The sequence below is a fragment of the Arachis hypogaea genome, chromosome 6, assembly GCF_003086295.3.
Source record: "Arachis hypogaea cultivar Tifrunner chromosome 6, arahy.Tifrunner.gnm2.J5K5, whole genome shotgun sequence".
In the NCBI taxonomy this organism is placed as follows: domain Eukaryota; kingdom Viridiplantae; phylum Streptophyta; class Magnoliopsida; order Fabales; family Fabaceae; genus Arachis; species Arachis hypogaea.
Window position 1 is genome coordinate 29,074,158 of NC_092041.1, and position 24,779 is coordinate 29,098,936.

Genomic DNA, 24,779 nt, shown 5'->3' on the forward strand with positions numbered 1-24,779 from the left:
ACTGACACTAATGAGAATGCATATGAGACACATAAACACTCAAGTCAAGAGAATTCAAAGATCAGAGTAAGAAATCATCAAGAATTACTTGAAGATCCTTAAGACACATGAATGAATGTATGCAATTGACACCAAACTTAAAATGAAACACTAGACTCAAAAATATTTTTGGATTTTATGATTTTGTAAATTTTTTTTGTACTTTTTTTGAAAATAAAGTGGAAAAAGGTATCAAAATTCTTAATGAGAATTCCAGGAATCATGCAATGTTTAGTCTAAGACTCCGGTCCAGGAATTAGACATGGCTTCACAGCCAGCCAAGCTTTCAAAGAAAGCTTCGGTCCAAAACACTAGACATGGCCAAAGGCCAGCCAAGTCTTAGCAGATCACTGCTCCAACAGCAAGATTGATAGAAGTCAACATGCTCTTGTGATGATAGGTTGAAACCTCGGTCTAATGAAATTAGACATGGCTTCACAGCCAGCCAGACTTCAACAAATCATCATGAAACTCTAGAATTCATCTTCAAGAACTCTGAAGAAAAAAATACCTAATCTAAGCAATAAGATGAACCGTCAGTTGTCCAAACTCAACAATCCCCGGCAACGGCGCCAAAAACTTGGTGCTGTTGCCGGATCAGAAATTTGGCACTGATGTTACCGGACCAAAAGCTTGCCGAAATACGCGAACAATCCCCGGCAACGGCGCCAAAAACTTGGTGCACGAAATTGTGATCAATACTTTTCACAACTCAAATAATCCCTGGGGATGAAACCAAAAACTTGGTGTTCACTACCATGGCATAAACACAATTTCGCACAACTAACCAGCAAGAGTACTGGGTCGTCCAAGTAATAAACCTTATGCGAGTAAGGGTCGATCCCACAGAGATTGTTGGTATGAAGCAAGCTATGGTCACCTTGTAAATCTCAGTCAGGCAAACTCAAATGGGTATGGTGATATACGAATAAAACATAAAGATAAAGATAGAGATACTTATGTAATTCATTGGTAGGAATTTCAGATAAGCGTATGAAGATGCTGGTCCCTTCCGTCTCTCTGCTTTCCTATTGTCTTCATCCAATCCTTCTTACTCCTTTCCATGGCAAGCTTAAGCAAGGGTTTCACCGTTGTCAGTGGCTACCTCCCATCCTCTCAGTGGAAATGTTCAACGCACCCTGTCACGGCACGGCTATCCATCTGTCGGTTCTCGATCAGGCCGGAATAGAATCCAGTGATTCTTTTGCGTTTGTCACTAACGCCCCGCCTTCAGGAGTTTGAAGCACGTCACAGTCATTCAATCATTGAATCCTACTCAGAATACCACAGACAAGGTTAGACCTTCCGGATTCTCTTGAATGCCGCCATCAGTTCTAGCCTATACCACGAAGACTCTGATCTCACGGAATGGCTGGCTCGTTTGTCAGGCGAGCACTCAGTTGTCAGGCGATCAACCATGCATCGTGTATCAGGAATCCAAGAGATATTCACCCAATCGAAGGTAGAACGGAGGTGGTTGTCAGTCACACGTTCATAGGTGAGAATGATGATGAGTGTCACGGATCATCACATTCATCAAGTTGAAGAACAAGTGATATCTTAGAACAAGAACAAGCGGAATTGAATAGAAGAACAATAGTAATTGCATTAATACTCGAGGTACAGCAGAGCTCCACACCTTAATCTATGGTGTGTAGAAACTCCACCGTTGAAAATACATAAGAACAAGGTCTAGGCATGGCCGAATGGCCAGCCTCCCAATGAGGGTTCAATCATCAAAACATGATCAAAAGATCCAAAGATTGAAAGATCTCCCTAATACAATAGTAAAAGGTCCTACTTATAGAAAACTAGTAGCCTAGGGTGTACAGAGATGAGTAAATGACATAAAAATCCACTTCCGGGCCCACTTGGTGTGTGCTTGGGCTGAGCATTGAAGCATTTTCGTGTAGAGACTCTTCTTGGAGTTAAACGCCAGCTTTTATGCCAGTTTGGGCGTTTAACTCCCATTTTGGTGCCAGTTCCGGCGTTTAACGCTGGGAATTCTGAGGGTGACTTTGAACGCCGATTTGGGCCATCAAACCTTGGGCAAAGTATGAACTATCATATATTTCTGGAAAGCCCAGGATGTCTACTTTCCAACGCCGTTAAGAGCGCGCCAATTGGGCTTCTGTAGCTCCAGAAAATCCACTTCGAGTGCAGGGAGGTCAGAATCCAACAGCATCTGCAGTCCTTTTTAGTCTCTGAATCAGATTTTTGCTCAGGTCCCTCAATTTCAGCCAGAAAATACCTGAAATCACAGAAAAACACACAAACTCATAGTAAAGTCCAGAAAAGTGAATTTTAACTAAAAACTAATAAAAATATACTAAAAACCAACTAGATCATACTAAAACATACTAAAAATAATGCCAAAAAGCGTACAAATTATCCGCTCATCAGTGACCTAAAGCGACAAATTATATTATTCCTCACAAAAGAGAGAACTACCTGAGCATCATCCGTCCGGGTGGGTATTGCTTCCACCCATTTGGATACATAATCTACGGCAAATAGAATGTAGAGAAAGCCATTAGAGTTTGGGAATGGCCCCATGAAGTCGATACCCCACACATTAAAGATTTCACAAAAAAGCATATTTTGTTGGGAAATTTCTTCTTTCTTAGAGAGATTACCAAATCTAATGCATTGGGGACAAGATTTGCAATAAAGAAAAGAGTCTTTAAGAAGAGTTGGCCACCAAAATCCACAATTAAGGACCTTTCTTGCCGTCCTTTGAGGTCCGTAATGGCCACCTCCTTCGGAAGAATGGCAAGCATCCAAGATTGCTTGGAATTTGGTTTGGGGTATGCACCTTCGTACTACTTGATCCGCTCTACATCTCCAAAGATAGGGATCATCCCATACATAGTATTTGGATTCGCTTTTCAGCTTATCCTTTTGATGTTTGGTAAAATTGGGAGGGAAGATGTGTGAAACTAAGTAGTTTGCTATTGGAGCATACCAAGGAATAACTTTCGAGATTGAATGCAAGCCTTCTAGGGGAAAGGAATCATTGATAGGAGTGGTATCGCCATTTGTGTGTTCAAGGCGACTTAAATGGTCTGCCACTAAGTTCTGTGAACCACTCCTATCTTTAATTTCCAAATCGAATTCTCGCAACAATAGCACCCATCAAATCAATCTCGGTTTTGATTCCTTTTTGGCCAACAAATACTTCAACACCACATGATCCGAAAACACTACTACCTTAGAACCAAGAAGATAGGCTCAGAATTTATCCAAGGCGAAAACAATAGCCAAGAGTTCCTTCTCGGTAGTAGTGTAATTAGATTGGGCTCCATCTAGTGTTTTTGATACATATGCTATGACATAGGGAATTTTACCCTCGCGTTGTGCTAACGCGGCTCCTACCGCATAGTTTGAAGCATCGCACATTATTTCGAATGGCCGATTCCAATCCGGCCCTCTTACGATAGGAGCTTGTGTCAATGCCACTTTAAGCTTGTCGTATGCTTCCATGCACTCTTTGCTTAGATCAAATTCAATATCCTTTTGCAATAGTCGAGAGAGAGGTAGTGCTATCTTGCTAAAGTCTTTGATAAATCTCCGGTAAAATCCTGTATGTCCGAGGAATGAACGGACTTCCCTCTCGGAGGAAGGGTAAGGCAAGCTAGATATAACATTTATTTTTGCGGATCTACGGAAATGCCTTCTTTGGAAACAATATGTCCTAAAACAATGCCTTGCCTAACCATGAAATGACATTTTTCAAAATTTAAGACAAGGTTTGATTTAGTGCATCTTTCCAAGACTTTTTCAAGGTTGTCCAAGCAATTATCAAAAGACTCACCATACACACTGAAATCATCCATGAAAACTTCCATGCATTACTCTAGAAAGTCCGCAAATATGCTCATCATGCATCTTTGGAAAGTTGCCGGTGCGTTGCATAAGCCAAATGGCATACGCTTGTAGGCATAAGTTCTAAAGGGGCAAGTAAATGTTGTTTTTTCTTTGTCTTTTAGAGCAATGTGTATTTGGAAATACCCCGAATAACCATCTAGAAAGCAATAATGAGATTTACCGGCTAGTCGATCAAGCATTTGATCAATAAACGGTAGTGGAAAGTGATCTTTTCTAGTGGCTGTATTCAACCTTCGGTAGTCTATGCACACCCTCCAAGAGTTTTGCACCCTTGTTGCTATAAGTTCTTCGCTCTCGCTCTTGATTGTAGTCACTCCGGATTTCTTTGGCACCACTTGGACCGGGCTTACCCATTCATTTTCCAAAATGGGATAGATGATGTCCACTTCTAGTAGCCGGGTGACTTCCTTTTTCACAACCTCTAAAATAGTTGGGTTGAGTCGCCTTTGAGGTTGTTGAACAGGTCTAGCTCCTTCTTTAAGGAATATTCGGTGCTCGCATACGTGGGGACTTATTCCCACTAGATTCGCCAAACTCCACCCTATGGCCCTTTTGTTCTTCCTCAAGATGCATAGCAATTTTTCTTCTTGTTGAGGATTTAGCTCCTTTGCAATGATCACGGGGAGCTTGTGGGCTTCATCAAGATATGAGTACTTTAGGTGGGGTGGTAGTGGCTTCAATGCTACCTTTTTGTTTTGATTTGGGGTTTGAATTTCTGGATGGTCCGGATGTTGTAATGTGTTTGCTTCACTTGGATCTTCATTTATGCCTTCAATCATGTACTTCTCATCCAACTTTGCAAAGTGCAATTCAGCAACAATGTTGTCAATTGGGTCACATCAGAATAAAGAGTGATTCTCCGGTGGATGTTTCATTGCTTCTTCTAGGCTAAAACTCACGACTCTCCCATCTATTTCAAATGAGTAGGTTCCCGAGTAGGCATCTAACTTGAATCTAGAGGTCCTCAAAAATGGTCTCCCTAGTAGAATGGATGATGCCCTCTCGGACTCGCTTGATGGCATCTCAACAACATAGAAATCAATCAGAAACACCAACCCTTTTATATTTACCAACACATCTTCCGCAACACCCATCACAGTTATTATGCTTTTGTCCGCTAGAACAAATCTTGCCATCGACCTCTTTAATGGTGGTAGTCTTAATACCTTGTAGACGGAGAGGGGCATAATGCTAACACATGCACCAAGGTCACACATACAATCTAGAAATTGAACTCCATTTACGGTGCAAGTGACCATGCATGGGCCCGGATCATCACACTTCTCGGGCAATGCTCCCATTAAAGCAGAAATAGAACTCCCCAACAGAATAGTCTCTAACTCAAGAATTCTATCCTTGTTCATGCATAAATCTTTAAGGAATTTTGCATATTTAGGTACTTGATGGATAGCATCAAAAAGGGGGATGGTTACCTCAACTTTCTTGAACATTTCTATCATTTTGGGGTCAAGTTCCATGCGCTTCCTAGCTTTCTTTGCAAGTGTCAGAAATGGGATTGGTTGAGCAATTTCTTCTTCCACGGTTCTCTTATTCTTGGGGACCTCGCTTGTTGGTTGAGTTTCTTCATCCTCAACTATGACTTGTGGTGCCTCCTCTTCTTCTATCTCTTCTATCTCTACTCCCTCCTCCTCTTGAGTGATTATGATTGGACTTGGGTCCTTTGCCTTCTTCTCTTTTAATTGAGTTTCGGATCTCAAGGTGATGGCATTAATGCCTCCCTTGGGATTGGGTTGAGGTTGAGAGGGAATGGCACTTGCATTTGGGGGGTGAGGAGTAGGATTGGATGGTGGATCCATGCGTGCAAGAAGAGCTTGTAGTGTAGATGTGAGACCGGTAAGGTCGGAAGCAAGTGTGGTTTGGAGCTCTTTTTGGCCTTGGAGGATAGTTCGGAGTGTATCATCTTGATTGGGAGAAGTGGAAGGGTATGTGATTTGAGGTGCTTGTGATTGGTTGGGTGGTGGGCGTTGATGTGGTGGTTGGTATGTTTGGTAATTTCTTCCTTGTTTTTGTTGGGCATATGATTGGTTTTGGGGGTATGGGGGTCGGTTTTGTGAGTTGTTGTTGTTCCATCTTTGGTTACCTCCATTGTTGTTGTTGTCCCTCCAATTTTGATTATAATTGCCACCCCCTTGATTGTAGCTTCCTCCTTGATGGGGATACCCTTGGTTGAAATTGCCGTCTTGTTGGTAGTACCCTTGATTTGGGAGGTCATAGAAGTTGTGGGTAGCCGCCAAGGTATTGTCTTCTTGAAGACTTGGGCATTCATCCGTGTAGTGGGAATAGCAAGAACAAATGCCACACACTTTTTGAGGAACCAATTGTTGACTATATTGTTGAGGGGATGGTGGAGGGTGATGTTGGTAGGGTTGTTGTTGATAAGGCTGTTGTTGTCCCAATTGGAGTTGCTTTAGGATGTTTGTCATTTCGTCCAAGGATTTGGCTAGAACGGTGGTCTCGCTACTAGTTGATACCTCATTCACGGTTTTTGGGCGGTTAACTCTTCTTCTAACATGTTGATTTAACTCGGCTAAGTCACCAATGAGTTGCCATGCTTCCTCCGCCGTCCTATATTTAGACAAAGAACCATTGCTAGAGGAGTCCAAGAGAGTCCTATCTTGTTCTCACATCCCTTGGCATATGTAGCCTAGCAACACTTTAGTGTCGATCATGTGATTAGGGCATGCATCAAGGAGTTTGTTGAACCGTTTCCAATACTCACATAAGGGTTTCATTTCACCTTGTACAATGCATGAGATCTCTTTTCTTAGCTTGTCCATTCATTCCGGGGGCAATAATTTTTCTAAGAACCCTCTTCTAAGCAAATCCCAATCGGAAATGACTTTATTAGATAGGGTGTAGAACCATTCTTTGGCCTTATCTTAAAGGGAGAAAGGGAAAGCAAACAACCATATCGCAACTTCATCGGATCCTTCCCGTCTAGTTGTTGAGCATATACGATGAAAATCTTTGAGATGTCGAATAGGGACTTGTGCGAGAAGTCCATGGAACCTAGGTAAGAGGTTAATCAAAGCGGTCTTGAGTTCAAAGTTTGCATTCAAGTTGGGATGAAGCACATGAAGAGGTTGAAGAACATAATCCGGTGCACCCGCTTCCTTGAGAGTAACTCTCCTCGGAGCGGCCATGGTGTTGGTGCCTAGATCAAAAGAACAATTATTAGTAGTATTAATGAGGGAATGGTTAGTGCCTTCTTCAAGTGGCGGTTCAATATTCACTTCGAGTAAAGTTGGTGAATGGGTAAGAACCTTTTCACCTTCCCCAAAAGTTAACCGCCTCCGAGCTTGTCTAATATGAAGCAAAGTTCGTTCAATTTCCAGATCAAATGGGACTAAGCTCGGATTCGGTTGTGAACGCGTCATACAATAAAGAAGAAGTAAAGCTCATGGTAGTAAGTAGGATTAGTCAATCAAGCAAAGAGGCAAGAGAGAAATGGGTTGATAAACCCCATTTTTATGGTTTATCTTGTATTGATTTTAAGAGATTTTAACACCTTTTACCCACATTTATTGAATGAATTAGTATAGTTTTGTGATTGTCTCCTTATTTGTGCTTAGATGTGAAAACATGCTTTTTAGGCCTTTAACTTGATGATTTTAATCTCCCTTTGATTCCACTAGATGCCTTGATGTGTTTGTTACTGATTTCAAGATGAAAAGGCTAGGAATGGATCAAAGGAGTGAAGAGGAAAGCATGCAAAGTGGAGAAATCATGAAAAGGCAAAGAAGTTGAACTCGCCCATGGACGCGCGTGCGCACCTGGCGCTTACGCGCACCTTGTGACTCACCCCAGGGACGCGTACGCGTGCTGTACGTGTACGCGTCGGTGTTGGTTTATGATTTTTTAATAAAAATGTGGCCAACGAATTCTCAAGGGTTGTGGGGCCCAATCCCAACCAACTTTGGCGCCAAAGATGCTATTTAAAGCCAAGGATTGAAGAGCAAAGGGAGTTAGTTCATTTTCACTCATTACGATTAGTTTAGAAGTAGTTTCTAGAGAGAGAATCTCTCTCTTCTCTCTAGGTTTAGTTCTTAGATCTAGATTTCAATTCATCTTCTTCTACTTCTATCTTTTAATTCCTTGTTGTTACTTTCATTCTTCTTCCATTCTTTTGTTGTAATCTCTTTTATGTTGTTCTTGTATTTTGTTGTAGATCTACTATTGTTCCTTCTCTTTTCTTTCAATTCAATTCAAGGTAATTCAATAATACTTGTGTTTCTTTTAATTGTTGTTGTTATTTCCTTTCAATAATTGTTGTTAGATTTCATTCTTGTTGTCAATTTACTATGCTTTTCTTTTGTGCCTTCCAAGTGTTTGATGAAATGCTTGGTTGGATTTTAGTGTAGGTTAGGTAGAGTAATTAGTGACTCTTGAGTTATCTAATTCCTTTGTTGATTGATAATTAGAAGTTGCTAATTGATTTGAATGCCTCTAAAGCTAGTCTTTCCTTTAGGAGTTGATTAGGACTTGAGGAATCAAATTGATTCATCCACTTGACTTTCCTCCATAGTTAGAGGTTAACTAAGTGGGAGTAATGGACAATTTGTTATCATAATTGAGGAGGATAACTAGGATAGGACTTCTAATTCTCATATCTTGCCAAGAGCTTTGTTAGTTGTTAGTTTATTTTCTTTGCCATTTATATTTCTTGTCTAAAATCTTAAAAACCCCAAATATAACTCACAACCAATAACAAGACACTTCATTACAATTCCTAGGGAGAACGACCCGAGGTTCCAATACTTCGGTTTATAAATTTAGGGGTTTGTTTTAGTGACAAACAACTTTTTTTATGAAAGGATTAGTGTTGGTTTAGAAACTATACTTGCAACGAGATTTCATTCACATGGAAGAATATTCATTTCCATCGATCCAAGAGCCATATGATCCCTATCATGATATCCAAGCGGAACAAGAGTCAAGGGATCGTCTCAAGGAAGCATTAGATCAATTTCAAGCAACCATGGAGCATGCTGTGCAACAAGTGGGAAAAGTGGATAATGTTGAACCACCACACCCTAATTATGATGAACCACCTTCCTATTATGAACTTCCCCCAATATGATGAACCCTCCCATCCACCCCAACCTCTAATGGATGAAACCCTTGGTGTTCTCCTTCAAGGACAAGAGGAGATGACAAGGGATGTGCAATAATTCATGACCGCCTTGGATGAGGTGGTAAACCGGCTAGCATCCCAACTTTTGGACACTCAAAGAACTCCCATGGCTACATGCTGAAAATCTAAAGAGGAACATAGCATGAAGGAGAGATTGGAAACTCCGGTGGAAAAGGAGGAATGCTACTTTGTGTTAGAACAATTGGAGGAACCTTTAACCATTGAAGAAAAGGAAGAAGTGGTTGAAGACTTAGGAGATGCGAAACCTCCATGGGAACCTAGAGTTGAAGAAAACCCCTCCAAGAAGATTGAAGTTGATGTTGAGGAGGAATGTGCACAACCTCCAAGGCATATTCCATATGAAGACTTGGAAGGAATGGAGCAAGAGTTGAGTTCCCTTGGAGATGAAGATCAAGTACCAAATCCTAATGGTGGTGACTCCTTTGATCTTGAAGAGCCTTCTCCCAATGAGATAGAAAGCGATGTGGAGGTAGATTTCTCTCGACCTCCCATTTATGATTTAAGTGATGGAGAAGAGTTAGATGAAATTGATGAACAAATGATTGAATTTGAAAAATCTTGAGGAGAGGTAGAAGTCCTTAGAAAAAGAAAAATGGAAGTTGAGTGCGCTTTGTCAAGATCTTTGGAAGCTCCTTTGCCTAGGTTGTCATCTATTCCTTCACTTGAGTGGGTAAAACTCATTTCTATTAGCTTCATTGTCCCACTTGAGTATGGTTTGCTTGAAACGGATGGTCAACTTAGGATGATTTGTGGGATAAAGCGTAAGAGAAGAACGTTTAGTGGATGGCATTGCAAATCAAGGCTCATTTTGGTTGATACTTCAAAGCTTAGATGTAAGGGTTGGGCTAGTGCTCACTTGAATGGGTCTAAAAGGAGAGTTTGGTATCACCTTGAGAATTCATCTTGCTTACCACCCGGATGGATTAATAATGATGATCAACTTCAAGACGGGTGTGAAAATAAAGTGTGGGATCCCGGATTACAAGAAGAGGATCGACAATGGGAGCCCCAAGCTTGTGAAGAACTCCATCAACACTTGGCTCAATCCATAAGAAATCTTGGGGCACAATGGAGAACCAAGCATTGGTGGGAGTTCCAAGATGAATACAAGCACAAGCCACCTTGATGAGGAGCTCCCCATAAGTCCAACTTAAGAACAATAAATAAAAGTGCTAGGTGGGAGACACCCCACCATGGTAAATTCTTTTCATTTTCTCTCTTTTGTACATACTAATAGGATTAGTTTAATTCCATGTTTTGTTTAGTTAGTTGAGTATGTTTGGTAATATAGCATGTTAAATAAGGTTTTAGAGTATTTTGGTAGCTGTTTGGAGGTTTGGAATGCTTGGATTGGTGCAAAAACATAGAAAAATTTTGAAAAATAGAGCACCATCCACGCGTACGCATACCTGGTGCGTACGCGCAATTCAGCATTTTCGACCATCCATGCGCACGTGCACATAACGCGTACGCGTGGATGCCGAAGTTCCACCCCCACTCAAAAGACCCGAGAGTTGGGCCTGCACTGTGCGGAAATTGGGCCTGAGGCACAAACCAACTCACGCGTACACAAACCTGCTGCGTACGCGCCACTCTCGGAATAATCCATCGACGCGGAGGCACTCTGTACGCGTACGCGTCGTATCCATTGCACCACAACCCGCGCGCGCGCCATGCGTGCGTACGCACGGATTCCCTTATTTCATACATTTCTTTTCTTCTCCCCTTTCCATTTCTTTCCTTCTCCTTTCTTCTTCCCTTCTTCTACCCTCATCCAACACTTCCAAACATCATGGATAACCATTTATTTTAGTTAGTTAATTAGTTAGTTGGTTAGTTAACTAGTTAGTTTTAGTTTAGTTTTCATTTTATTTTCTCTCTTTTCATCATAAGTGTTGGATTATTGACTTTGTTTACTATGCATTGCTGCCCCTTATTACCTAAATGCTATTTTAGCATGAATATTTTTAGATAATCTTTATTAGATTCTATGATTGAGGTTATATTTTGCTACTTGGTTTTGAGTTTTTTTTTCATGCTTACCTTTTAAGAATACCAAGTGATGAGAATTGCCTTCGAGCTTGTAACTCTTCTTGAATTACATGATTTGGCCACTGGTGCACGAAATTTTGATCATCAATGGCGCCATCAACATGGTACGCTCAATTACAATCTCAACTCTTTATCACAACTTCGCACAACTAACCAGCAAGTGCACTGGGTCGTACAAGTAATAAACCTTACGCGAGTAAGGGTCGATCCCACGGAGATTGTCGGTATGAAGCAAGCTATGGTCATCTTGTAAATCTCAGTCAGGCAGATTCAAATGATTATGGAGGATTAATGATTAAAAGATAAATAAAACATAAAATAAAGATAGAGATACTTATGTAATTCATTGGTGAGAATTTCAGATAAGCATATGGAGATGCTTTGTCCCTTCCGTCTCTCTGCTTTCCTACTGTCTTCATCCAATCTTTCTCACTCCTTTCCATGGCAAGCTGTATGTTGGGCATCACCGTTGTCAATGGCTACAGTCCCGTCCTATCAGTGAAAATGTCCAACGCACTCTGTCACAGCACGGCTATTCATCTGTCGGTTCTCGATCATGTCGGAATAGAATCCAGTGATTCTTTTGTGTCTGTCACTAATGCCCCACAATCGCGAGTTTGAAGCTCGTCACAGTCATTCAATCCTTGAATCCTACTCAGAATACCACAGACAAGGTTTAGACCTTCCGGATTCTCAAGAATGGCTCCATCAATTTTAGCTTATACCACGAAGATTCTGATTAAGGAATCCAAGAGATATCCACTCAATCTAAGGTAGAACGGAGGTGGTTGTCAGGCACACGTTCATAGGTGAGAATGATGAGGAGTGTCACGGATCATCACATTCATCAAGTTGAGGAACAAGTGATATCTTAGAACAAGAATAAGCTGAATTGAATAAAAGAACAATAGTAATTGCATTAATACTCGAGGTACAACAGAGCTCCACACCTTAATCTATGGTGTGTAGAAACTCCACCGTTGAAAATACATAAGAACAAGGTCTAGGCATGGCTGAATGGCCAGCCTCCCATAATCTAAGAACTAGACGTCCAAAGATGATCCTAAGATCTAAAGTGATCAAAAGATCTAAATTGATTAAAAGATTCCAGGATGTAAAATACAATAGTAAAAGGTCCTATTGTAGATAACTAGTAGCTTAGGGTTTACAAAAATGAGTAAATGACATAAAAATCCACTTCCGGGCCCACTTGGTGTGTGCTTGGGCTGAGAATTGAAGCTTTCATGTGTAGAGACTTTTCTTGGAGTTAAACGCCAGCTTTTGTGCCAGTTTGGGCGTTTAACTCCTATTCTTGTGCCAGTTCCGGCGTTTAACGCCGGGCAGTCTTGAGCTGATTTGGAACGCCAGTTTGGGCCATCAAATCTCGAGAAAAGTATGAACTATTATATATTGCTCGAAAGCCCAAGATGTCTACTTTCCAACGCAATTAAGAGCGCGCCAATTGGGCTTCTGTAGCTCCAGAAAATCCACTTCGAGTGCAGAGAGGTCAGAATCCAACAGCATCTGCAGTCCTTTTCAGCCTCTGAATCAGATTTTTGCTCAGGTCCCTCAATTTCAGCCAGAAAATACCTGAAATCACAGAAAAACACACAAACTCATAGTAAAGTCCAAAAAAGTGAATTTTAACTAAAAACTAATAAAAATATAATAAAAACTAACTAAAACATGCTAAAAACATACTAAAAACAATGCCAAAAAGCGTATAAATTATCCGCTCATCACAACACCAAACTTAAATTGTTGCTTGTCCCCAAGCAACTGAAAATCAAATAAGATAAAAAAAAGAGAATGTGCAATGAATTCTAAAAACATCTATGAAGATCAGTATTAATTAGATGAGCGGGGCTTTTAGCTTTTTGCCTCTGAACAGTTTTGGCATCTCACTCTATCCTTTGAAATTCAGAATGATTGGCTTCTATAGGAACTTAGAATCCAGATAGTGTTATTGATTCTCCTAGTTAAGTATGATGATTCTTGAACACAGCTACTTTATGAGTGTTGGTCGTGGCCCAAAGCACTCTGTCTTCTAGTATTACCACCGGATACATACATGCCACAGACACATAACTGGGTGAACCTTTTCAGATTGTGACTCAGCTTTGCTAGAGTCCCCAATTAGAGGTGTCCAGGGTTCTTAAGCACACTCTTTTTGCCTTGGATCACGACTTTATTTTTACCCTTGCCTTTTGGTTTAAAGGGCTATTGGCTTTTTCTGCTTGCTTTCTCTCTTTTTTTTCGCACATAATCTCTTTTTTTTTTGAATTCACTGCTTTTTCTTCTTTCAAGAATCATTTTTATGATTTTTCAGATCCTCAGTAACATGTCTCCTTTTTTCATCATTCTTTCAAGAGCCAACATTCATGAACAACAAATTCAAAAGACATATGCACTGTTCAAGCATATATTCAGAAGTCAAAGTATTGCTACCACATCAAAATAATTAATCTGTTATAAAATTCAAAATTCATGCAATTCTTCTCTTTTTCAATTAAGAACATTTTTCATTTAAGAAAGGTGATGGATTTATAGGACATTCATAACTTTAAGGCATAGACACTTAGACACTAATGATCATGTAATAAGACACAAACATAGATAAACATAAGCATAAAAATTCGAAAAATAGAAAAATAAAAAACAAGGAGATTAAAGATTGGGTCCACCTTAGTGATGGCGGCTTGTTCGTCCTCTTGAAGATCTTATAGAGTGCTTGAGCTCCTCAATGTCTCTTCCTTGCCTTTGTTGCTCCTCTCTCATGATTCTTTGATCTTCTCTAATTTCATGGAGGAGGATGGAATGTTCTTGGTGCTCCACCCTTAGTTGTCCCATGTTGGAACTCAGTTCTCCCAAGGAGGTGTTGATTTGCTCCCAATAGTATTGTGGAGGAAAGTACATCCCTTGAGGCATCTCAGGGATTTCATGATGAGGAATTTCCTCATGCTCTTGATGAGGTTCTCTTATTTGCTCCACCCTTTTCTTGGTGATGGGCTTGAGGTCATGCCTTTTTAGTTGAACCGGCTTCCCTCTTGAATCTCTCTTCCATTGAGCGCCCTCTTCACAAATGTCTATGAAGACTTGGTCCAACCTTTGATCAAAGTTGACCCTTTTTGAGTTTGAAAGGGACCTCGGGGATCACCTTCTTCTTGGCCACAACTTCATTGAAGTGGTCTTGATGCACCCTTGAGATGAATCTCTCCATCTCCCATGACTCGGAGGTGGAAGCTTTTGCCTTCCCTTTCCTCTTTCTAGAGGTTTCTCCGGCCTTAGATGCCATAAATGGTTATGGAAAAACAAAAAGCAATGCTTTTACCACACCAAACTTAGAAGGTTTGCTCGTCCTCAAGCAAAAGAAGAAAGAAGAGAGTAGAAGAAGAAGAAATAGAGGAGATAGATATGGCTTTGTTTTTCGGCCAAGGGGGAGAAGTTGTGTGTAGGTTGTGTGAAAATGAAGAAGTGAAGATGGGTTTATATAGGGGTGGAGAGAGGGGTAGGGTTCGGCCAATATGGGTGGGTTTGGGAGGGAAACTGGTTTGAATTTGAATGGTGAGGTAGGTGGGGTTTTATGAAGGATGGATGTGAGTGGTGAAGTGAATGGTGGGATTTGATAGGTGAGGGGTTTTTGGGGAAGAGGTATTGAGGTGATTGGTGAATGGGTGAAGAAGAGAGAGAGTGGTGGGGTAGGTGGGGATCCTGTGGGGTCCACAGATCCTGAGGTGTCAAGGATAATTCATCCCTGCACCAAGTGGCGAGCAAAAATGCTCCTTCTTCCAATCCTGGCGTTAAACACCGGGCTGGTGCCCATTTCTGGCGTTTAACGCCAGCTTCTTGCCCATTCCTGGCGTTAAACGCCAGTCTGGTGCCCCTTTCTGGCGTTAAACGCCCAGAATGGTACCAGACTGGGCGTTAAATGCCCATTTGCTGTCTTTACCGGCGTTTAAACACCAGCAAGTTTTCCTCCAGGGTGTGCTATTTTTCTTTCTATTTTTCATTTTGTTTTTGCTTTTTTCAATTGATTTTGTGACTTCCCATGATCATCAACCTATAGAAAACATAAAATAACAAAAGGAAAATAGATAAATATAACATTGGGTTGCCTCCCAACAAACGCTTCTTTAATGTCATTAGCTTGACAGTGGGCTCTCATGGAGCCTCACAAATGTTTAGAGCAATGTTAGAACCTCCCAACACCAAACTTAGAGTTTGAATGTGGGGGTTTAACACCAAACTTAGAATTTGGTTGTGGCCTCCCAACACCAAACTAAGAGTTTGACTGTGGGGGCTCTGTTTGACTCTGCTTTGAGAGAAGCTCTTCATGCTTCCTCTCCATGGTTACAGAGGGATATCCTTGAACCTTAAACACAAATGTTCAGAGCAATGTTAGAACCTCCCAACACCAAACTTAGAGTTTGAATGTGGGGGTTCAACACCAAACTTAGAATTTGGTTGTGGCCTCCCAACACCAAACTTAGAGTTTGACTGTGGGGGCTCTGTTTGACTCTGCTTTGAGAGAAGCTCTTCATGCTTCCTCTCCATGGTTACAGAGGGATATCCTTGAACCTTAAACACAAAGGATTCTTTATTCACTTGAATGATCAATTCTCCTCTGTCAACATCAATCACAGCCTTTGTTGTGGCTAGGAAGGGTCTGCCAAGGATGATGGATTCATCCATGCACTTCCCAGTCTCTAGGACTATGAAATCAGCAGGGATGTAATGGTCTTCAATCTTTACCAGAACATCCTCTACAAGTCCATAAGCTTGTTTTCTTGAATTGTCTGCCATCTCTAGTGAGATTCTTGCAGCTTGTACCTCAAAGATCCCTAGCTTCTCCATTACAGAGAGAGACATGAGGTTTATGCTTGACCCTAGGTCACACAGAGCCTTCTTGAAGGTCATGATGCCTATTGTACAAGGTATTGAGAACTTCCCAACACTACAAGAAAAACACCCATTCAGGTACACTTGAAAAGTGTAGCCAAAAGTGAAAAAAAATGATGCCTTAGGCTACGGCTACGCTTCTTGGGCTACGGCTACGCTTTTTGGGGTGATTCCTATTCGGCCGTTGCCTATTCTCAAAGGCTACGCTTTTTTGCACCAAGGGCTACGCTTTTGACGTTTGGGAATAGGCTACGCTTTTCAAGTGATGCTGTCCATGACCAAAGGCTACGCTTTTCAGCTTTCATTCTTCCAGAATAGGCTACGCTTTTCAACGCTACTGCATCACTTGTAAAGCGTAGCCACATTGTATACCATAGCTACTTTTTTTAAGCGTAGCCTTAGGTCCCTCTTTTTTTTTATACTACAGCTACGGTATATAAGTGTAGCCTTAGGTCTCGTTTTTTTTTTCTGTATACTATAGCTACTGTATATAAGTGTAGCCTTAAGTCTCATTTTTTTTATATACTATAGCAACTGTACATATAAGTGTAACCTTAGGTCTTTTTATTTTCTATATATATATATATATATATAATTATCTAATAATTATTAATACAACATAATAGTTAATATGATTACATGTATAAATGAATTGAATATTACAAAATAAAAATAAATACATAATTATACTAAATAATTTCTTTATATAATAAAAATTGTCTCTAACCAAAATATATTTATAACATTGATCCAAAAGTACTAGAATGAAGTTAACTATAAAAATTCATACAACTCAAACTAAAGTATGCATAGCCATATCAAAACCATAATATCACTTAGCCAATAAAAGTATCTTCTAATAAAAATCATTAGTCAACCATACATGTAAAGATTCTAAATAGCACTCTATCTTAGCCAATAAACCACAATAATAGTCAGCTTAATCTTCATTGTTTAATCTTCATTGTTACCCTGCATAATTATATAGAAAAATAGTTAAAAAAATATTCATAGTGACATTCGTAATTATAAGAATTAAATGGACACGTAGTCATAGTAAACCAAGAAAGCATATACTAAAAAAAATAACATGGTCACGGCAGAAGAGGTGAATTCAAGGAATTATGTATTATCTTGTTTCATTCAAACCATGAAAATCTACAGCTGTTTCTTTCTTCCATTTCCTTTAACACAATCCTGATATGTCCCTATAACAAATCCGTCGGCTACTAAATGGTCGAATACCACATCTCTTCTATACCAATTAATGTTACAACACCTCTTACAAGGACATTGAATTTGTCGTCCGTCCGGTTCTCCCTCAGAGTATGCAAAGTCTAAAAAACTAATAACACCATTGATATACTCTTCGCTATACCTCGGTAGATCCATCCAATCCTTTGGCATATCACAAAACCTAATCGATAATTATTAAATTTTTTAGGCGGAAAATTTATAAGGTTTCGCAAAGTGAAGATTAGAAGAATAGAGGAGGCAGGGTGTTATTCGCTACAAAGGGAATGGGCAATGAAAAGGACATTCAAAGCCTTGTAATTAGATTGGGAAATAGTTCATAGTCTTAGAAGTAATTCTCTAGAAACCCATTGAGGTAAAACAAATAAAGAGAAACATAGAATTTATAGCACACATATAATAAGTTAAATTGCAACTTCAAAACTAACAAATTAAAAGAATTAAAGTATGCATTGTACCTTGCCATGACACGATCAACGTTTTGACAAAATCTTCTTGGAAGACCTTAACCAAAAACTTTCGCCTTCAACCTTAACCACGAATAACTGTAACAATTACAGACAAAAAAAATTGTAATTGCCATATCCAACAAAAACTTCACGTACTCTTTGTCCTATCGTTTTTATAAAGATTCAATCACCTAAGATAGGGTTCTTAGTCAGTTTCCATCCAGCTGTGAACAGATATGCCTACCATATTTAAATTTGTACCCAAATAGTATTATACATTGAATACTCTCATGTTAATATCTTTGTATAAAATAGCATTATAAATTGATACGATTATGTTAAGTATTCACTAAAATCAGCCACTAAAATTAATGATCAGTATAAAATATATGTTAAAATTTAAGTTTTAAATCTTAATTTAAAAAAGATAAAATTAAAAATAAATTATTTTCTTATATTTTTTAAAATGAAACGTACCTTTGTGGGTGCTGGGTGAAGAGAAATTCTTGCTCTTGTTATAACTCCAAATTGTCCTAAGCCTCCAAGAACCGCGTGAAATAACTCTGAATTCTTTTGCTTAGAACATGTTATTAAATCTCCCTTTCCTAAAAAGAAACCACACAAATTCATTAATTAATTAAATAATATGAAAAAACTTGAACTCATAATCATGTAATTCTGGTATCACTAACATGAAATTCTGAAAGTAACTGATAGTGTTTGAGCTAAGAACAGAATTTGAACTCATGAGAAAGAATTCAAATATTTGACAAAAAGGAAAAGATTATGAAAAAGAAAGTATTAGAAAACTGTATTGGATATTCATTGTTATCTATCACACAAGTATATAGAAGAGCTATTTATATATACTCCTCAAGTTAACAAAAATAACAAAAAGTAGTTTCTAATAATAGATAACTACTCTAACTATTATAACTAGCTCTGTTCACTGATACTTTAATTTCTTTACATTTTGGACATTGGTTCTAATTTAGTACTAGTTATTTTATATTAACATGCATGGAAAATAATGATAATGCAGGTTCAGAATCTTATAGAGAGATGCTTGCTATTTCATATGAGTCAAGATCAGTGCATAAAGGCATTAGCTGAACATGCAGGAATCAAGCCACTTGTTACACTTACAGGTCCATATTATATAAACCTTATTATTATTAATGAGTTTTCAATTTCATCACTATTTATTTATTTGCATGTTGTGAAATTAAGTCTATGTTACAAATTTGTGCAGTGTGGAAAGAACTGCAAAAGGAGAATAAGAAATTCTTTAGGGACTATTTTCAAGTTACTACTCCAACCAGAAAGCCATTCTTCAGTAAGAGATTTGATCTAATTAAATAATCTCCCATTATATAAATTAAAAAAAATGTATAGAGATTTATATATACAGCTATGGAGACTATAACTAAGGTTTCTTAATTCTTATCATTATTAATAGTGATCTGAGAATTGGAAGATATATATAATGATCTGATGGTGATGAGTTGTCTAAATTTTATATTTCAGGCAGATATTGTAAAAGGGGACCAAGTTCAGCAAGAAGGAAAAACTGGAAATAATAGTGTATAATTAATAATCACCGGATAATTATAATTAATCCAAAAGGGTATGAAGGAATACTGATTTATATATAGCTGATGATGATGAATGGTAAAAATTATCCGGTGATTATAGAATTTAGTAAATATTGGTAAACCACACAATTCAGCTCACCTTTCTTCTTCGTCTTCTACTTCTTCTCTACTCCTTGTCTTCTTTCATTCTTTACATTCTTCACACCATTTCTGTTTCTGGCTAACCAAGAAACCGTTCAAACTGCAAGAACTCTGCTGGAAACAGGAAGCTGAAAATAGGAAGCTGAAAACAGAAAAACGGAAGCCAACTTATTCATTGAGAAATCACAGAAACAAAAGCTTATTAACGCTGCATTTGGATTCAGTCTCAGAAACAAAAATACAGAGAAAATAGACAAGCTGTATATTAAATCACAGTTCACAAACCCTAAAATACCACACATCTTCATCAACAACAGCATGCATGTTATCAAATTACAGTTCACAAACCCATATTTCAGAGATTAAAAGCCCCAAATTAAAACTCCTAAAATAGGAACCCTAAGCCACTGATCAATTTCAGAAGCAAATAGAAATCAATACATACCTATTCAATGATGTGAGCACAGCGAAGACGATGATGAGAAGTACGGAGATGACGATGGTGAGAGCGGCGCAGCGACGATGGTGAGGGCTGCACAGCGATGATGGTGAGGGCGGCACAGCTTTGATCAGTGCAAGCGATGGCGAAGAGGAGTGACGACGGTCAATGTGGATACGTGCAGGTGAGCCGTGAGTGGGAGGCGACGACTCTCAATGGCGAGAGTGAGAGGGTTTTACGAGGATGAAGGTGAGTGAGCTATTGAAGGTGACTGAGACTCAAGAAGTTTGCTAAGAGGCAAAGAAATTTTATCTATGTATAATTAGGATACGTAATATATCTGTATTTTGGGGAGGAAAAAATGCAAATAAATCTATATATCTTCTTAAGTTTTTTTAATTATGTATATATAATTAAGCACGTTTTATTTCAAAATAATTGCTAACTTGTATAAAGTGATGCATTAAAAAATAGTTAAGTAATTCATTGTCAGATACACTAATTAAAGTGAAATTAGTTAAGTTTTAGAGTGTATGTAATTCATCCTATATAATTTTTCTTTTTAAAAAGTGAAATTCAATACCGTCAAAAAGTTTAAATGTGCATTATATTGTTTTGATTAACATTTTATATTTTTTTTAAAAATGTTGATAATCAACTTTTATATTAAAAAATCCAAGAACTTGAGTCCTATAATTTTTTAAAAGAAATCTTTAAGTGTTAAGGTCATCGCTCATCAGTTTGCTTTCCGGAAAAAAAGGAAAAAAATTACTAAGTGTTAAGTTTTTGGCTCTAGATACATTAGGCATCACTTTTTATGTGCACCCAAAACTTAAAAAATAGGCTACCCTTTAAAAGCGTCTCCTTTGATACGAAAAGTGAACCTATAGATATCAACCTACGGCTACGCTTTATAAGTGATTTCTATAATACCTAAGGCTACGCTTTTTAAATGATGCCGCATTTGTGTATCCTTTTCTCTTATAAAAAGGAAACACGGGAAAAGCGTAGCCTATTCTATGAATAGGCTACGCTTTTCAAATGTAGCCTAAAAAAAGTGTGGCTGAATGGGTATTTTTCTTGTAGTGCAGGGTCCTGTCTCTTTTGAGATAATCTCTGCCTAGTCAAGTCATCCAATTCTTTGGTGAGCAAAGGAGGTTCATCCTCCCAAGTCTCATTACCAAATAACTTGTCATTTAGTTTCATGATTGCTCCAAGGTACTTAGCAACTTGCTCTTCAGTGACATCTTCATCCTCTTCAGAGGAAGAATACTCATCAGAGCTCATGAATGGCAGAAGTAAATCCAATGAAATCTTTGTGGTCTCAGTGTGAGCCTCAGATTCCCAAGGTTCCTCATTAGGGAACTCATTGAAGGCCAGTGGACGTCCATTGAGGTCTTCCTCAGTGGCGCTCACTGCCTCTTTCTCCTCTCCAAATTCGGCCATGTTGATGGCCTTACACTCTCCTTTTGGATTCTCTTCTATATTGTTTGGAAGAGTGTTAGGAGGGAGTTCAGTAACTCTCTTACTCAGCTGACCCACTTGTGCCTCCAAGTTTCTAATGGAGGACCTTGTCTCAGTCACAAAACTTTGAGTGGTTTTGATTAGATCAGAGACCATGGTTGCTAAGTCAGAGTGGCTCTGCTTAGAATTTTCTGTCTGTTGCTGAGAAGATGGTGGAAAAGGCTTGCTGTTGCTAAACCTGTTTCTTCCACCATTATTGTTGCTGAAACCTTGTTGAGGTCTCTGTTGATCCTTCCATGAGAGATTTGGATGATTTCTCCATGAAGGATTATAGGTGTTTCCATAAGGTTCTCCCATGTAATTCACCTCTTCCATTGATGGGTTCTCAGGATCATAAGCTTCTTCTTCAGATGAAGCGTCCTTAGTACTGCCTGGTGCAGCTTGCATTCCAGACAGACTTTGAGAAATCATACTGACTTGCTGAGTCAATATTTTGTTCTGAGCCAATATGGCATTTAGAGTATCAATCTCAAGAACTCATTTCTTCTGATTCATCCCATTGTTCACAGGATTCCTTTCAGAAGTGTACATGAATTGGTTATTTGCAACCATTTCAATGAGTTCTTGAGCTTCTGCAGGCGTCTTCTTTAGATGAAGAGATCCTCCAGCAGAGCTATCCAATGACATCTTGGACAGTTCAGACAGACCATCATAGAAGATACCTATGATGCTCCATTCAGAAAGCATGTCAGAAGGACACTTTCTGATCAATTGTTTGTATCTTTCCCAAGCTTCATAGAGGGATTCACCTTCCTTCTGTCTGAAGGTTTGGACTTCCACTCTAAGCTTACTCAATTTTTGAGGTGGAAAGAACTTTGCCAAGAAGGCATTGACTAGCTTTTTCCAAGAGTTCAGGCTTTCTTTAGGTTGTGAGTCCAACCATATCCTAGCTCTGTCTCTTACAGCAAAAGGGAATAGCATAAGTCTGTAGACCTCAGGGTCAACCCCATTGGTCTTGACAGTGTCACATATTTGCAAGAATTCAGCTAAAAACTGATGAGGATCTTCCAGTGGAAGTCCATGAAACTTGCAATTCTGTTGCATTAGAAAAACTAATTGAGGCTTAAGCTCAAAGTTGTTTGCTCCAATGGCAGGGATAGAGATGCTTCTCCCATAGAAGTCGGGAGTGGGTGCAGTAAAGTCACCCAGCACCTTCCTTGCATTGTTGGCATTGTTGTTGTTTTCGGCTGCCATGTCTTCTTCTTTGAAGATTTCTGTTAGGTTCTCTACAGAGAGTAGTGCTCTAGCTTCTCTTAGCTTTCGCTTCAAGGTCCTTTCAGGTTCAGGGTCAGCCTCAATAAGAATGCCTTTGTCTTTGTTCCTGCTCATATGAAAGAGAAGAGAACAAGAAAGTATGGAATCCTCTATGTCACAGTATAGAGATTCCTTGAGGTGTCAGAGAAAAAGAAGAATAGAAGGAGGAGGTAGAAGAATTTGAACTTATCAAGTGGGATAGCATTCGAATTGTGCATTGAGGAGGAGTGTTAGTCCATAAAAAGAAGGATGTGAGAAGAGGGAAAGAAATTTTCGAAAATTAAAGTGAATTTATTAAAAGAAATTTTGAAAAATGGTAATTGATTTTCGAAAACTAAGATTGGGAAAGAAATTAAGTGAAATTTGAAAAAGATTTTGAAATTAGAAAGCAAAAAGATATGATTGAAAACCATTTTGAAAAAGATGTGATTAAGAAGATATGATTGAAAAGTTATGGTTTTAAAAAGATATGATTGAAAAGATATTATTGAAAAACAATTTAAAAAGATTTGATTTTTAAAATTAATGACTTGGCTAACAAGAAATTTAAAAGATATGATTCAGACATTAAACCTTTCTCAACAGAAAAGGCAACATACTTGAAATGTTGAATCAAATCATTAATTGTTAGCAAGTATTTTTGAAAATGGAAAGAAATTGATTTTGAAAATATATGATTGAAAAGATATGATTTGAAAAAGATTTGATTTTGAAAAATTATGGAAACTTGAAAAAAAAATTGAATTAAAAACAGAATCTTCCCTCTTGTGCCATCCTGGCGTTAAATGCCCAGAATGGTATCCATTCTGGCGTTTAACGCCCAAAATGCTACCCTTTTGGGCGTCAAACGCCCAGCCAGGTATCCTGGTTGGCGTTTAAATGCCAATTTTTCTTCTTCACTGGGCGTTTTGAACGTCCAGCTTTTTCTGTGTAATTCCTCTGCTGTATGTTCTGAATCTTCAATTCTCTGTATTATTGACTTGAAAAGACACAAATTAAAATTTTTTTGAATTTTTAATGATGAGGAAAAATCAAAATGCAACTAAAATCAAATAAACAATGCATGCAAGACACCAAACTTAGAAGTTTGTATACTACTGACACTAACAAATTGAGAATGCATCTGAGAAACAACAAGACACACAAAACAAGAGAATTTAAAGATCAGAGCAAGTAAATCATCAAGAACAACTTGAAGATCAATGAAGACACATGAATGAATTTGAAATATGCAAGAAGAACAGAAACATGCAATTGACACCAAACTTAAAATGAGACACTAGACTCAAACAAGAAACATAAAGTATTTTTTTTTATTTTTATGACTTTGTAATTTTTTTGGTTTTTTTCGAAAATTATATGGAAAAGAAAATAAAGAGATTCAAAATTTTTAATAAGAATTCCAGGAATCATGCAATGTTAGTCTAAAGCTTCAGTCTAAAAAGATTAGACATGGCTAGCCAAGCTTCAGCAGGACATTACATTCAAGAGCTAAATTGATGAAAATCAATCAGCTTTGGTGATGATAAGAACATCACCTTGAAACTCTAGAATTCATTCTTAAAAATTCTGAAGAAAAATACCTAATCTAAGTAACAAGATGAACTGTCAGTTGTCCAAACTCAAACAATCCCCGACAACGGCGCCAAAAACTTGGTGCACGAAATTGTGATCATCAATGGCGCCATCAACATGGTACGCTCAATTGCAATCTCAACTCTTTATCACAACTTCGCACAACTAACCAGCAAGTGCACTGGGTCGTCCAAGTAATAAACCTTACGCGAGTAAGGGTCGATCCCACGGAGATTGTCGGTATGAAGCAAGCTATGGTCATCTTGTAAATCTCAGTCAGGCGGATTCAAATGGTTATGGAGGATTAATGATTAAAAGATAAATAAAACATAAAATAAAGATAGAGATACTTATGTAATTCATTGGTGAGAATTTCAGATAAGCGTATGGAGATGCTTTGTCCCTTCCGTCTCTCTGCTTTCCTACTGTCTTCATCCAATCCTTCTCACTCCTTTCCATGGCAAGCTCTATGTTGGGCATCACCGTTGTCAATG

At 38.6% G+C, this 24,779-nt stretch overlaps 1 long non-coding RNA gene and 1 other non-coding gene across 2 annotated transcripts; one reads left to right on the plus strand and one right to left on the minus strand.

The window, feature by feature from the left end:
* Positions 1 to 16,890: 16,890 nt before the first annotated feature.
* Positions 16,891 to 20,234, minus strand: LOC140173348 (uncharacterized). The gene is made up of 5 exons (XR_011861968.1): positions 19,939 to 20,234; positions 19,492 to 19,635; positions 18,235 to 18,362; positions 17,767 to 17,853; positions 16,891 to 17,026 (listed from the first exon to the last, which is right to left on the minus strand). It is a non-coding gene; the product is annotated as an uncharacterized lncRNA (long non-coding RNA).
* Positions 20,235 to 22,137: 1,903 nt separating this feature from the next.
* On the plus strand, positions 22,138 to 22,245 carry LOC112700140 (small nucleolar RNA R71). The gene has a single exon (XR_003153058.1). It is a non-coding gene; the product is annotated as a small nucleolar RNA R71 (small nucleolar RNA).
* Positions 22,246 to 24,779: the final 2,534 nt, after the last annotated feature.